This window comes from Stegodyphus dumicola, chromosome X2 (genome assembly GCF_044657685.1).
Source record: "Stegodyphus dumicola isolate Sdum_Otavi_A_Nest chromosome X2, ASM4465768v1".
In the NCBI taxonomy this organism is placed as follows: Eukaryota; Metazoa; Arthropoda; class Arachnida; order Araneae; family Eresidae; genus Stegodyphus; species Stegodyphus dumicola.
In genome coordinates this window covers 104,614,561-104,628,017 of record NC_140781.1, presented here as the reverse complement: position 1 = coordinate 104,628,017, position 13,457 = coordinate 104,614,561, and the positions used below count along the sequence as shown (strand labels likewise).

Sequence of the window (13,457 nt, the reverse complement as noted above, 5' to 3'; positions counted from 1 at the left end):
TTAATGTTGCAGATTGCGTTGTTCCATAATCTTCTAATTTAATCCAACTAATTATTTTTTGCAGACTGTTAGAGCAATTTTATAAAAGTAAGCTTGAACTTTCGATTATGTCAAAAAGAATTTCTGGTTCTGGAGCTGCCAAAGGATCTACAAAGCGAAAGCATGTTTCGATATCCATCAAACAAAAAGTGGAATTGCTGCAAAAAATGTATAAAGGCATATCTTTTGTTTCTCTAACCATTCCGAAATCTGTTTATCAATTTGTGCTGCTCTGCTAGGGGGGGGACGTCACGGTGAGCAGTTAAATGGAAGTTGATCTGTCAGCACTATCCTTATCTTCAGGGCAGATGTTTTTATTTTATTCGGCTTATAACTCCTTACTAAATGTAGCATTTCATCTCGATGTACTCCGTCTTTGATATGATTTAAATCAAATTTCTCGTCGTCATAAATATTACGAATACACATCAAATACTTTTCTGTTTACAATTTTTTAATTTTGACTATGCGTAATGTATGCTTTACGCATGCGTGCATTGAAAGAAATGTTTAATAAAGTAAACAAATAATTATTAAGCTTTTTTTGTAAATTTTTAATACCCTTTAGATCATAATTGCTCTTTATTTCATAAATTACGGTTTCATGTTTTTAATTTTATAATTTCTGCATGCCATCTTACCAGATTTAAATTGATGATCTATAAACATGCCTTCAAATTAGTGCTTGAATTGTGCCGGAGCCTAGCTCCAGTGCTTCTCAATTTTTAAGATAAATTACAATTTTACCCGGAGCGCACCGGAGCCCTAAATAAGATGAGCTCTGGTACTTTTTTTTATAAAAAACTGAACCACAATTTAGACGCAAAAGAATTTAGAATTCTAATGTTTTAGTTTAACAATAAGCAGACTTTGCAATACTCTATTTCCCTAGAAATACAAACTTATGAGAACATGAGACGTTCAACAAAGTACCCTCACTCACATGCGGAAACCTTTCCCTCTAAGAAAAGCAATAAATTTGGGGGAGTTTGTTTAGGAAAGCGTAAATTTCTCGCCATGCCATCGTATCTCTTTCTTTAGCCCTGATCATATCTAGTGCATTGTTATCGATGCTTACAGTTAGTTATTCTCGCAGGAAGGAAAAATTGTGTTCTTAAATGTGCGTTAAGTGACAGCGAGTACAATAAGAGTGGAATACTGAGATAAACTGCTCAAGCACGTCCTACACATCGTCTTCCCACAGTACCCACTAATGGGAGGGGGAAGCGTAACCAGCAACTTTACATTCATCCTTAGGAGACAAATTCAGGACTCATTTTACCCCTGACATACATCTGCTTCATCGCTATAATTATATCAACAGAGAGCCGTGGTCAAAGAGAAGGTTCTCTCTCATGAAGATTCCCCTCATTTTTTGTTTTTACCCACTCATACCATCATTCTGTTTTATCCCGGAATTTTCATCAGCTATACTTTAAGTATATTTAATTTTTGTAATGATAAAAGAACTCCTCCCCTCATACAATCAGAGCTTAAATTGGGCTGGAGCCCACTGGATTTCGGCTCCGGTGCTTCTTAATTTTTGTAATAAATCATAATTCTAGCTGGAACGCACCGGAGCCCTGACTAAGAAGGCTGCGGCACTTCTTTTATCTAATTGAATAACAATTTCAGAAGAAATTTTATCTCGAAAATTAGATTTTAACAATAAAATTATATTAAAAATCGTGGGTTAAATTTCAATTTATCTCTTTACATTTTATTTAATTTTAATTATTTAATTACTTCAATCTTTAATTATTTCAATAAGTAATAATTATTAATTAAATTATAATTAATTATATAATAATTATTTATTAAATAACAATTTATAAACATTAATTAAATAGCTATTAATTGATTTGATAATAATAACCTATATAATTTTTAAATTGTTAATGCATTTAATCGTCATTTTACTTATTTATTTACTCTAGTTCCTCTTCGCTGATGGTCTTCCATAGGGCTCCGGCACTTCTCATCTTAGAAATTAAGCCCTGCTCCAGATAATTCTTTTATTCGATTTGTCTGGAAATGTAGTAAATGCAGCAAAATTAACATAAGGTGGAAAATATTGTTTGAAAATATTCTGTTAGAAAAGGATTATCAAAAAAAGTATTGTATAATTCAGGTAAGCTTTAGCTGTAATTGATCTGAGGTTGATGGTGAAATAAAAAAGAAAAAGCCATTCTCATTCTTCCACTCCTAAATAAAAGAGGGAAAAGGAAAGGAAAATTGCATCTTTCCAAAAGGATCCGGAACAGCTGTACAGTTGCTGTAATGCTCAAAGGAAAGTAGAATTATATGTGGTGTCAGAAGTGGAAATCATATGAAAATCATATATGAAAATCATATACAGCTGAAAGCTACTTCTTTATCCATAATCATGAAGAATTGTATGCTAGTTGACTCCAAAAGTTAAAAATTGTAGACTAAACTTCATGCAATTTCGCCTTCCAGTTGGCCAAGCCATATGTTTCCTCACACATTTAAATAAGCACATATCTGCAAAGCTACCAAATTCAAAAGTCAAGTGATTTTTTTATTTATTTTTTTTAAAATTGAGAATTTTCTCAGAAACAAAAATAATTTTAATTGAGAAAAGAATTACAAAAATATAATTTTATTAGCTATGCTTTCATAGAATGCTGTTCTAGCCGTGTAGGAACAAGCTTTAGCACATGTGAAACAGTGGTGAATCTGGTAGCAACTATGAGCTACTTGCATAGATTCAATCAGCTACAGATAATAGGGTTCTTACAGTCCTAAAGAGTCCTGAAAAGTCCTTAGCTTTTTTGGAATCGAAGTTTGGTTCTTAATTTTGGCCAAAATCAGCAGAAGGTCCTTAATTTTAATCATCTGAAATTTCTGTCTGTTTTTACGACTGCCATTTTGAGTGTGAATTAGCATTTTGGAGGAATATTTTTGTTGATTCACTGACGTATATGGTTATCTTTTGAATGGGTTCATGGGTTATAATTTGTTTCTATTTCTAATATAAATGATGGATTACTTGAGTTTCTAAGCAAGAAGTGAAGCATAAGCATTTCGAAATTCATTTTTTCTAATAAAGAACTTTTAAACAACTTTTCACTTTTGGGGATGTGAATTCTTTTATTAAACGGTTCTAAATTTGGCGACTTTTGGCGATTATCAACATTTTGATGATTTTAAGATCAGTTTCTATAGAAAATTTGTAATTCCGAGATTTGAGAATTTTTTGACGATTTTTTTTTAAAACATCGAATGGTAATATATTGAAATTATATTTAAAAATAACATTTAAATAAAACATTTTTATTTTTTGCTGTCATATTATAAAGTTTCATTTTGGCAACTTATACATTATTTTGAATCTGAAAAATAAACAAGGTATAATGCTATAAAGCACAATTTACGAAATAGCACTTAGCAAAAGCAAAATTAGCTATGTAATTAATTAAAAATGTCTTCTTTTTAATTTTTTCATTGTAAGAGTTTTTCCCATGTAATTGTCTCGAAATATTCAAAATTCTCAGAATATGCATCAGTTTTCTCTATAAAATTAATTTTACACTTTTCCCTCCTTTTTTTTTTTATTCCAAAATATTTCTGGCTTTTTGCTGCTACAGGATTGCTAGGAATAATTTTTCTTTGGGATTTTAGACATTGCAGCTTGGAAAGTTTAGTAGGATTTGAAGGCAAGATTATTAGACACACAATTCTAGAAGATTCAAGAAATATGTGACAAAATGAAAAATGTCTTCATGGTATCAACACATAATGGATGTATTTTACAGAATGTTTGCAATGAATTTCTTACTTTTTGGAGAATGTCTGGAAGAACAATGAAAGCATAATATTGAATGTTTTACTTCTGATGCTAGAATCTTTTTCTTAACATATTTATCTTTCCTTATGGTCTAAGTTCTTTTTAAATAAGAGGCTTATTTAAATCTTTGTCTGATATTGTAGTTACTTTCAGCTATAGTGATAATTAGCTTCACATCTGTTGGGGGTTTTGGACTATTTAACTTTTACAGATCAAGTAAAGCCTTATAGGTACGTTGTGGAGAGGTTGACAAGTTAAGAGATAAAGCATGCAAAAACTAGCGAGAGCATTAGTTTGTATATTGAGACAAATCTCTAATTGTTAGAAAAGATGCTTAGAGAGAAGGAAATCTATATAAATTAGCCAAAATGATTGGGAAGACTTCAAATTAAAATGATGGATAAATATTTTGTTGAGTGTTGTTGTTACAAAACATTTATGTTTTGTAGCTTTTAATGTGTAATTATCCTAATATCGTTTAAGAATCAATGTCATAAATTACGTGTATTTTAAACTGTGAAATTTTATTAGTTTTTGATTTTAATGGGGCTTTTTTAACAAATATTGTTAAAAAATAGAATTTAATAGTGGCCATGTAAATCCATAATGACTAAGGTTATCTAACTACCTAATTTAATTATTTATAACTAACTGCGTACCCTTAAAAATTATCTTTACGTATTAAAGCGAGTTATTGCCTTTCATTAATACTCACTGTGGTCACAAGATAAAACACAAAAATGTAAAAAATTGAAGTAAAACTTATTCTTTGCATCTAGTGAGACTTAATACAAAACAACTTATCACCTCTGGTGCTTTAATGCCTAATTGGAACCCTAAAGTATATTAACTGGGTTACAAGCCCTGGAACTCTACACAAAGCTACGAGAGTAACTCCATCAAAAAGGGCTTGACTTTCAACACTTGCCAACCGTGCCTACATTAGGCCTTTCAGATTTGTTCTAATCAGCAGGTCTCTTCAGACAAGCAGCAGCAGTGACAACATTCAGTCTTTTGTTATGAATCATGCTGATTATGATTTTACTTCTCATTTTAACTTATGCTGTTTGACATAAAATCTACCTCCTATTTACTAAACCTCTAGACTGACCAAGTATGTGACAAAATGAGACATTAATATATATATATATATATATCAACATAAAGCTAACTGTTAAATATAAATGTCACTTATCTTCTTTCAAATATGTCCAACTATTATAAGTGTAAAATATTTAATGCTACTTGATAAATTGCATAAAGTTTATTTTATTCTCAAACTTATTAATAATTATTTTAATTCATGTGTAGTAATAATGCATATTACTTAGGGATCTATTTTATTTTCAGGATGGTATTACAAATGGGAAATTAAGGCATAGCTAATATTTTTAATTGAATTTATTCAGTTCCCATTTGCTCATACGTGCTAAATTTTTTTCATTAATAATCCTTAAAAGTACTTAATTTCCATATGCCAAAATGTGTACAAACCCTTGATAATTCTGCCAAGTTATAATTATTGGCTTGTTATTTAAACAGTATGTATTGTTATTTAAACAGTATGTATTATGAAGTATCTGTTTGTAGACTTAGGGGGTAGTATTTAGATATATGTATCTAAATCCGCCTGTGTCATTAGCTCTGTTTGATGATGTAATTATTTAGCTGGAAATGAATCTCGTTATTAAAAGATGTTTCTCCTGCTTCCCTTTTTTATGGCTAATTTTCTATTTTTTCCCCCTGTCCTCGTTAAGTTTACAAAATTATATTGTTATTGATAGTCTATCTTTAAGTGAGGGGCAAATCTATATGTCTTGAAATTCAAATAATTAAATAAGGGGTTGGTAAAAATATTTTTACAGGTGCCCCTTAGCGTAAATTGGCAATTTTTGGCAGTACGTGGATAACGAGTTTGTGCAATTCTTTCACTCGTTATTTTCACAGCGACACAAAGCTAAAATAACAAGTCAAAGAATTTCACATCCATGTACACATCTATCTATTTTTACTTAAAAAAAAAATCGGAGAATTGCACAGACTTTGCATTGCACACTCCCTTGACTTTGTCCATGTACACATCAATCTGTTTTCATTTAAAATGTCAAAGGAGCAGCCAACAATATATATATATATATATATATATATATTATAATCTCATTAAACTACATTTTAAATCAAACAATCAAATAACATAAAAAAAGAAATTCATCTTAGCACTACACAAAGGAAATATCCACATAACCTTATTTAGAAATTTCCCTGTCTTCAGTCAAAGAAAATTCCTTAACAGCATTCAAAAACTTTCTAAAATTATCTGAACTAGAATCTGTATACTGGTGTCACCACATAAATTCACAAAGATAAGAGTCAAAAATATCCTCCGTAGTGCCGGCATTCTCTGACATTCGTCCATACGCATTTCCTTCCAACAAACAGGAAACTTATAATGGCTGCTAAGTAAACCTTCATTTACACACCAGTCAATTAATGCTCTTTTCCCCTTTCGTTCCAAATTGTACAGAAACTTCAAATTAATCTTGCCACATTCAGCCATTTTACCGTCTAAACCACAAAAGAGCAACATACTTCCTAACCACAAGCCCTTACAAATCTTTTTCCATCATCCAAATTCACTGCAAGCATGCAACCAATTACGTCATAATAGGGTTTCCATGACATTCAACTACTGAGGTTACCATAAATGAAACACCAACTTGGTGATAAATGAAATAACTTCACGATAATACAAGGAGCACCCTTAAATATACTCTAACCAAGGGGCTTGCTGCCTAGATAAGTGATAATTAGCTGTATCATATAACAGCTTTTATGAGGAGACTCCTGATTTTTCAGGACAGAGGAAAAAAATAGAAAATTAGCCCCTCCCCCCCAAAAAAAAAGGAAAGAGGAGAAACCTCTTTTACTAATGAGATTCATTTCCAGCTAAATAATTACATCAACAAACAGAGCTAATGACACAGGCGGATTTAGACACATACATCTAAATACTACCCCCTAAGTCTACAAACAGATACTTCATAATACATACTGTTTAAATAACAATACATACTGTTTAAATAACATGCCAATAGTTATAACTTGGCAGAATTATCAAGGGTTTGTACACATGTCTGCACACGGAAATTAAGTACTTTTAAGGATTATTAATGAAAAAAATTTAGCACGTATGAGCAAATGGGAACTGAATAAATTCAATTAAAAATATTATCTATGCCTTAATTTCACATTTGTAATACCATCCTGAAAATAGGTAACCGAATCTCCTAGTTTTTAATTTTTAACCTTTATCAGAGGTTATTTAATTAATTTTATTATAATTTTATAATTTATTTTATTTATTTATTTTAACCTTTATCAACTCTCCTGATTTCCAACCGTTTTCCCAGCAACCTGATTTATGTAACATATTTCTCCCAACTTTCTCTTATTCTTAAAATTTCTCATGACTGTATGTAGCTTGGCTTAATACTTCATTATTTGCACCCCCCCCCAAAAAAAAAGAAAAAAAAGTTTATTTGTGCGTTTGAAAGCACTTGGTTTTCCATCAGACCGTCCAGAAAAGAAAAGCAAAGTCGTGCAATCAGTGAGAAATTATGGCACACTTCTGCTTTCTGAGTGAGAGCATGTGTTCGAAAACATCGTGTTCCAGCTCTCCGATGAGTATCGAACACCATGTACACTCCTCAAAAATGAAATTGCAACACCAAGGAAGAATGCTCGTAGCATCATGCAAATTGCAGGATCGAGAGTTGTGAGATGGATATGCAAATGATTAAAAAAACAGACACATAAATTCATTATAAACCAATTTATTCAGTATCTTAATGTCGCAACCTTGTGCAGCAATAGAGGGCGCAATCCGGCGAGACATGCTATCGATGAGTTCATTGATGGTTGCCTGAGGTAGCCTTTGCCAAGTTGCATCCACTGCTGTACGCAGATCATCCAATGTTTGTGGCCTTGGTCCTGGGTTAATGTCACATCCAATGACATTCCACAGGTGTTCAATGGTATTCAGGTCTGGAGAGGCCGCCGGCCAGGGTAGGATGTCAAATCCGGGCCATCTGTTAAGAGTATGCTGTGTGACGCGTGGCTTGGCATTGTCTTGCTGGAATACCATGTTGGGTGCACCCTGCAACCATGGTAGAATAACAGGCTCCACTACTTGTGTGATGTAGCAGTCTGCTGTCAAACTTGTTAATGTATACCAGGGGCATCTTGTGATCAAACATTATACCACCTCAACCATAATGCCAGGTGCAAGACCAGTGTGACGCTCGGCGAAATGGGCTGTTTCGTAGCATTCTCTAGTTCACTGCCATATCCATCGACTGCTGTCATTTCTCCACAGACAGAAACAAGATTCATCCATGAACAAAATTGATGCCATTCAATGGTCCACATACTATGACGCTGATACCACACCAGGCATCTAGTCTTGTATTTAACAGTTTATGGTACCCCTGTGGCTGGTACCCGTGAACGGAAGTGTACTTCATGAAATTGTTGCCTAAAGTTTGGGTGGACACAGATCCATCTGGTCCAAAACCAACTGGAAACTGGAAGCAACCGGCTTCGGATGTTACGTGACGTGGAGAAAGGGTCTCCAGTAGTTGACCACCAAATACACTGGTCTGTGCACTCTGACGTGCACCTGTGCGCACCACTTCCTCTTCTATGTGCACGTACACCTTCCTGAATCCACTGCTTGACACAACGTTGGATGGTACTCACATTGTGCCCAACATGAGTGGCTATTGTACGCCGCAACAAACCAAGATCATGGAGTCGATAATATGGTCACGTTCCCCGGTCATTAACTGATGGTATTGATCTCAGTCACAACATAAAGACGACAGTTTTGATGACATAAAGATCAACCACTTTCCCTTCTTATAAACAGCATCTGAAGGAATTACGAAGCATTATACTCTAGAAGAAGCATAGAAAATATGTTTCTTCTAAAGTTTTCAATGGTTGGGCGGCAAGTAAACCCTCAGATGCTGTTTATGAGAAGGGAAAGTGGTTGACCTTTTATAGCCCACATATGCGTACCACGTGATCGAATGTGTGCGCAACTTTTATCATTTGCATATCCACCTCACAACTCTGACTCCTGCAATTTGCATGTTGCTACACACATTCTTTCTTGGTTTTGCTATTTTACTTTTGAGGAGTGTATTAGCCAACGAATGCAAAGCAAGATCAAGGTTGTTATATCATTCATCTCGTCGTTGAGTGAGGTGAATGAGAAATAGTTTAAGAATTTGTGATCTTTTGTTTTAGTTATGTCTGCGAAAAAGGTAAAATACTCATGTAGTTTTAAAAAATCTTACACACAGACACTTTTCTTATATTATTTTCTCAAGGAAATGTAATACATTTGTGATGTGTACCATTTGTCATTGCGGTTTTTCGATTTTGCATGGTGGAAGGGCCGATGTTCTCAAACATGTGTATATGCAAAAAAATGAGGACCACATAAATTCAATTTTGGGAAAAAAAAAAAAAAAAAAGAAATAGTACAGCTAGTTATTTAAAAAAAAGGAAATGCAATTTTTCTGGATAATTTCTTAGCATTTGTTGAAGATAATGCACCAGTAATGGTAGGCTTGAAGACTGGTATTGCAGGGATCTGAAAAAGGGAAATTTCAGATTTGCAAATTATGAGGTGCACCTGTAACCTCTTTATTTAAGCAGCTGAAAAAAGGGCAGCTTCTTTACCAATAAGTGTGGATGAACACATTGTTGATATTTATTATTATCTTAAAAGGAGTTCTAAAAGGAAGGAAAAATTGAAAAAAATCCAACAGCTACATAATACTGAAATAAGAAAAATTTTCTAAACATTTATGTACACACTGGTTATCTTTAAAGAAATGTGTATCTAGGCTCCTTGACCAATGGAACCCGCTTCAGCACGGCAGTCAGCGGTGTTAACCACTGTAGCGGTTGGGTAGCAATATATCTTTACTTGTGAGTAGATTAAGTTTAGAATATCAATAATTTCCAGTAGACTGGTCTATTTAACATGAAATTAACAGTATATTTCTTTCAAAACGTTTTTTATTCGGCAAAATTTTTGACAAATGTTTGGATTAAGAGTATGCGTTACATTTATATATTCATACAAATGTGATACGTTTGTGATTTTATATTTCTTAAAATTCAAAGTTCTACTTCTTTAAGCATATTAATCTCACTTTTTGATTTAATTCACTATTTGTTTCATTTAGGAAAAGTCAATCCTTAAAAAAACTCTATATTTTTTAACGACTAAAGGCAGAAAATTTGACTATAACAAAACGACTGTAAACTGTTACTGAATCTTATAAAAGATCTGATAAATGTCAGTTATTATTACAATGTAGTCAAACAATTACTTTCATCTGTATATGAACCATTCTTTTTAAAAAATAAAACCAGCGATATTTAATTTGTTCAGCCATTATTAATCAGTTAACTTTCAACAGAATTGTTTGATCATTTAGACATATGTTTTATGACATTATGTTGAAGACATAATTAAAAAAAAATTTATTTGGGTATGTTCAAGTATTCTGCTAAATCATTATTGTTAAAAAAAATATCACTAAAAAGAACCCTAAAAAAATGAAAACTTTAACAAACTTTTAAAAACATCAGCATGCTTCAAAACTTATATGACACATAACACAAAGGAAAGGGGTGCATTATTATGTATTCCCCACATAATGGAACTTAATACTATCTCTGGTAATCTGGTTTAAACTACTTTAAACACATTATTGAATGGATACAAATTTAATGCTTTGTTGTTTTCTTCTTGTGTAGTTTTAATTTTGTTAGTATCTTGTACACTGTATTTCTTTTAAACTTTTTAAATTTCTTGTGCAGTTTTAAATTTGTTAATTTCTTGCAAGATTTTATTTCTCATAAAGTTTTATTTTTTAGTGATTGTGTTGTACAGATTTCCTCTCCTGTATATGGGAAACGATCAATGATATCTTTACATTATTAACATATTTACAGTTAACTATATCTACATTATAAATGCATAAAACATTGCAGACATTTTCATAATATTTACTGTAACACATATTCCAGCACATTACATGCCAGAAAGAACATGTTCAATGATATACCTTTTGATGAATCGATTAAAATATGTCATGCAATGGACATCAATTTAAAGTTTTATTTCTTTTCATACATATCTTGAATAAAAGCTTCATTTCTTTTCATATATTTTTTATATAACAACTTTATTTGTGCCAGTTTTTATTTCCTATTGTTAACTTCTGATAATTTTTCATAATCATTGTATTTAACCCAACAGTTATTTTAAAAATATTTAATTAATCTTTTAAAATTGGTGACAAAAATTACTCACAGTTTATTACACTTTAGTTTATTAATATTTAATTACCTATTTAATTTCACAAAAAAATATTTACCTTTGATAACAAACTATTCTTCTTTATATTTATAGAGTGTAACAGTGTATAAATTTTTAAGCCCTGAAAAAGATAATAATTTTTTTTTTCAAAAACATGAATGTTTTTTATTGCAGCAATGTTTTATTCCCTCGTTAAAAAAAATACTGCCTTCTAAATTAGAATATCAGGTTTGAAATGAAATGATTAAAAGAAAACAGTGGCAAAATAATGCAAATCAGTTTTAGTTTAATTATAAATTATTCAAATTAATATTAAATTAATTTCAGTATGAATTTAACCTCTTGATGAAATCTGAAACTTTGGATATGTATTTCATAGCATCAGTCGAAAAAATTTTATCTGTTTAGTCAGCAGAATCTAAGATAAATTCTTTCAACTATATTCTAACAAAAATTACTGATCAAGTTTTATTAATCATCTAGTAATAATAATCAGTAAAGGCAGAAAATGAGAAATCAAACCTATTTATAAGTTTTCACTTCCTATACTGTATACAATGTTACACACACAAAAAAAAAAAAAAAAAAAAAAAAAAAAAAAAAAAAAAAGAGAGAGAAATTTTCCTCTCTTCTTGGAATATTACATAAGATTTAAATTTAAAATTTCACTGTGATTTTTTTTTAATTGTAAACTGTAAACAGTAAGTGAAACAGAAAAAAAGCAAGAACTATGTAAATAATTAAGTAAAGCTAGGGGTGAATGAGGAACAGAACCACAAGCAGCCGGTCTTCAGTTGTGACGTCGTGCTTTTGTGCTCAGACCTTGTAATTGTCTAGAACAGTGTTTACCGACTCTTTTTTGTGCTATTGCCCCACCTAACCCTCTCTAAAATACTTATGCTACCCCTAGCATACAAATAATTTTTTTAATTAAAAAAATTAAATGTTTACGAAAGAAACTTGAATAATAAGAAGGAATCACTATGAAATTTTTTGAGCAAACATAGTAATTAAACTTTCAAAACAGAGCTGAAATTCAAGTACAGGATAATTTTAATGAAAGTGTTTTCTGTATTATTTTAAGTATTAGTTATTATTTAAATTTAGTGAGATTTTATGTTAGGTCCCAATTTAGTTTAGTCTAAAGAGTTTTATTATATCCAGCCGACTTTTTTTTAGCTGTAAATCATTTATGGCACTACGAGTTTCAGTATGTCTTTGTTGTTCCGTGGGTGTGAATGTAGTCAGACCTCACGCGTACTTTGTAACAAGAGTCCATTCTAACTAACTGCATCACGGTTTTCGAGACAAATGAACGCAGCGCTTTTGTGCCGCGTAGCAGTCAAACGGTTAAATGCCCTTTAAAAGCATTCCCTGTCTACAGCGAAAATTCTTTATAAAATATTTAAAATGCACCATAATTAAAAAAACTTTTTTACGTATATATTATTCTTTATTTTTGGGTATATAAAACAAATTAAATTTCGACTTGAAGAAAATTTGGAAATTTGAACATCCCTTGTCCCCTTAAACTCTGGACGATTCCATTTTCGAATTGCCCCACATAACAATCGTATTGACCCTCTGTGGGACATAGGCCCCACTTTGGAAGAAGCTGGTCTAGAAGATATTGGTAGACAATCACCTGCAAAGATTTATTTTAAAATAAATCTTTGCAAATCCAAATAAAATTAATTTAGAGAAATTTATATGTGTGTAATTCTAAGATAGAAGAATAAAAGTAAGTAAAAGAGGGCATGAGGGTGACTGGCCAGGGCACCAGATTTTTTGAGATCATTAATTAGTATCTTTTGTGAAATGTTCTGTCTCGATTTCACTATTTTTGATTTTTAGGGTAGGTCCCCAAACATACTATTCTTGGCCCTGGATTTAGAATTTCTAACTTTACTAAAAGATGCGATACCTATCTTTCAAATTAGAGATATTCCACTTCTGGCGAACTTTCTAAGAAAAACTTGTTCGCATTTAGCTTACATATAAAGAAAAGTCATAATGCAACTAATTTATTCTGTCACTGAAAATGGAAGCCTACGAGAATTGATGGTGTTCTGTGGCTTCAGATCTCCACTGCAGGAGATCAAAATTCAGTATTTTTTTTTCACACGTGTAAAATCTGGCTAAATGCGTTTCCTTGTTAATAAATTACAGAAGTTTTTTTCAATTATTCCTGATATTTTAAAGGAA

At 31.7% G+C, this 13,457-nt stretch overlaps 1 protein-coding gene across 5 annotated transcripts in view; it reads left to right on the top strand.

Moving 5' to 3' along the window:
* The window catches only part of bigmax (helix-loop-helix-leucine zipper transcription factor bigmax), an 82,476-nt gene that overhangs the window by 7,373 nt on the left and 61,646 nt on the right, over positions 1–13,457 (top strand). For 2 of the 5 annotated variants that reach the window (XM_085809985.1, XM_085809983.1), the window contains exon 2: positions 1,977–2,045. The exons of 2 other annotated variants lie outside the window; for them this stretch is intronic. The gene's annotated coding sequence lies outside the window, so the exon portion shown is untranslated. Of the gene's footprint in view, positions 1–1,976; positions 2,046–2,149; positions 2,171–13,457 lie in introns of those variants that run through there. One more of the 5 variants, XM_085809984.1, reaches the window with a different exon arrangement.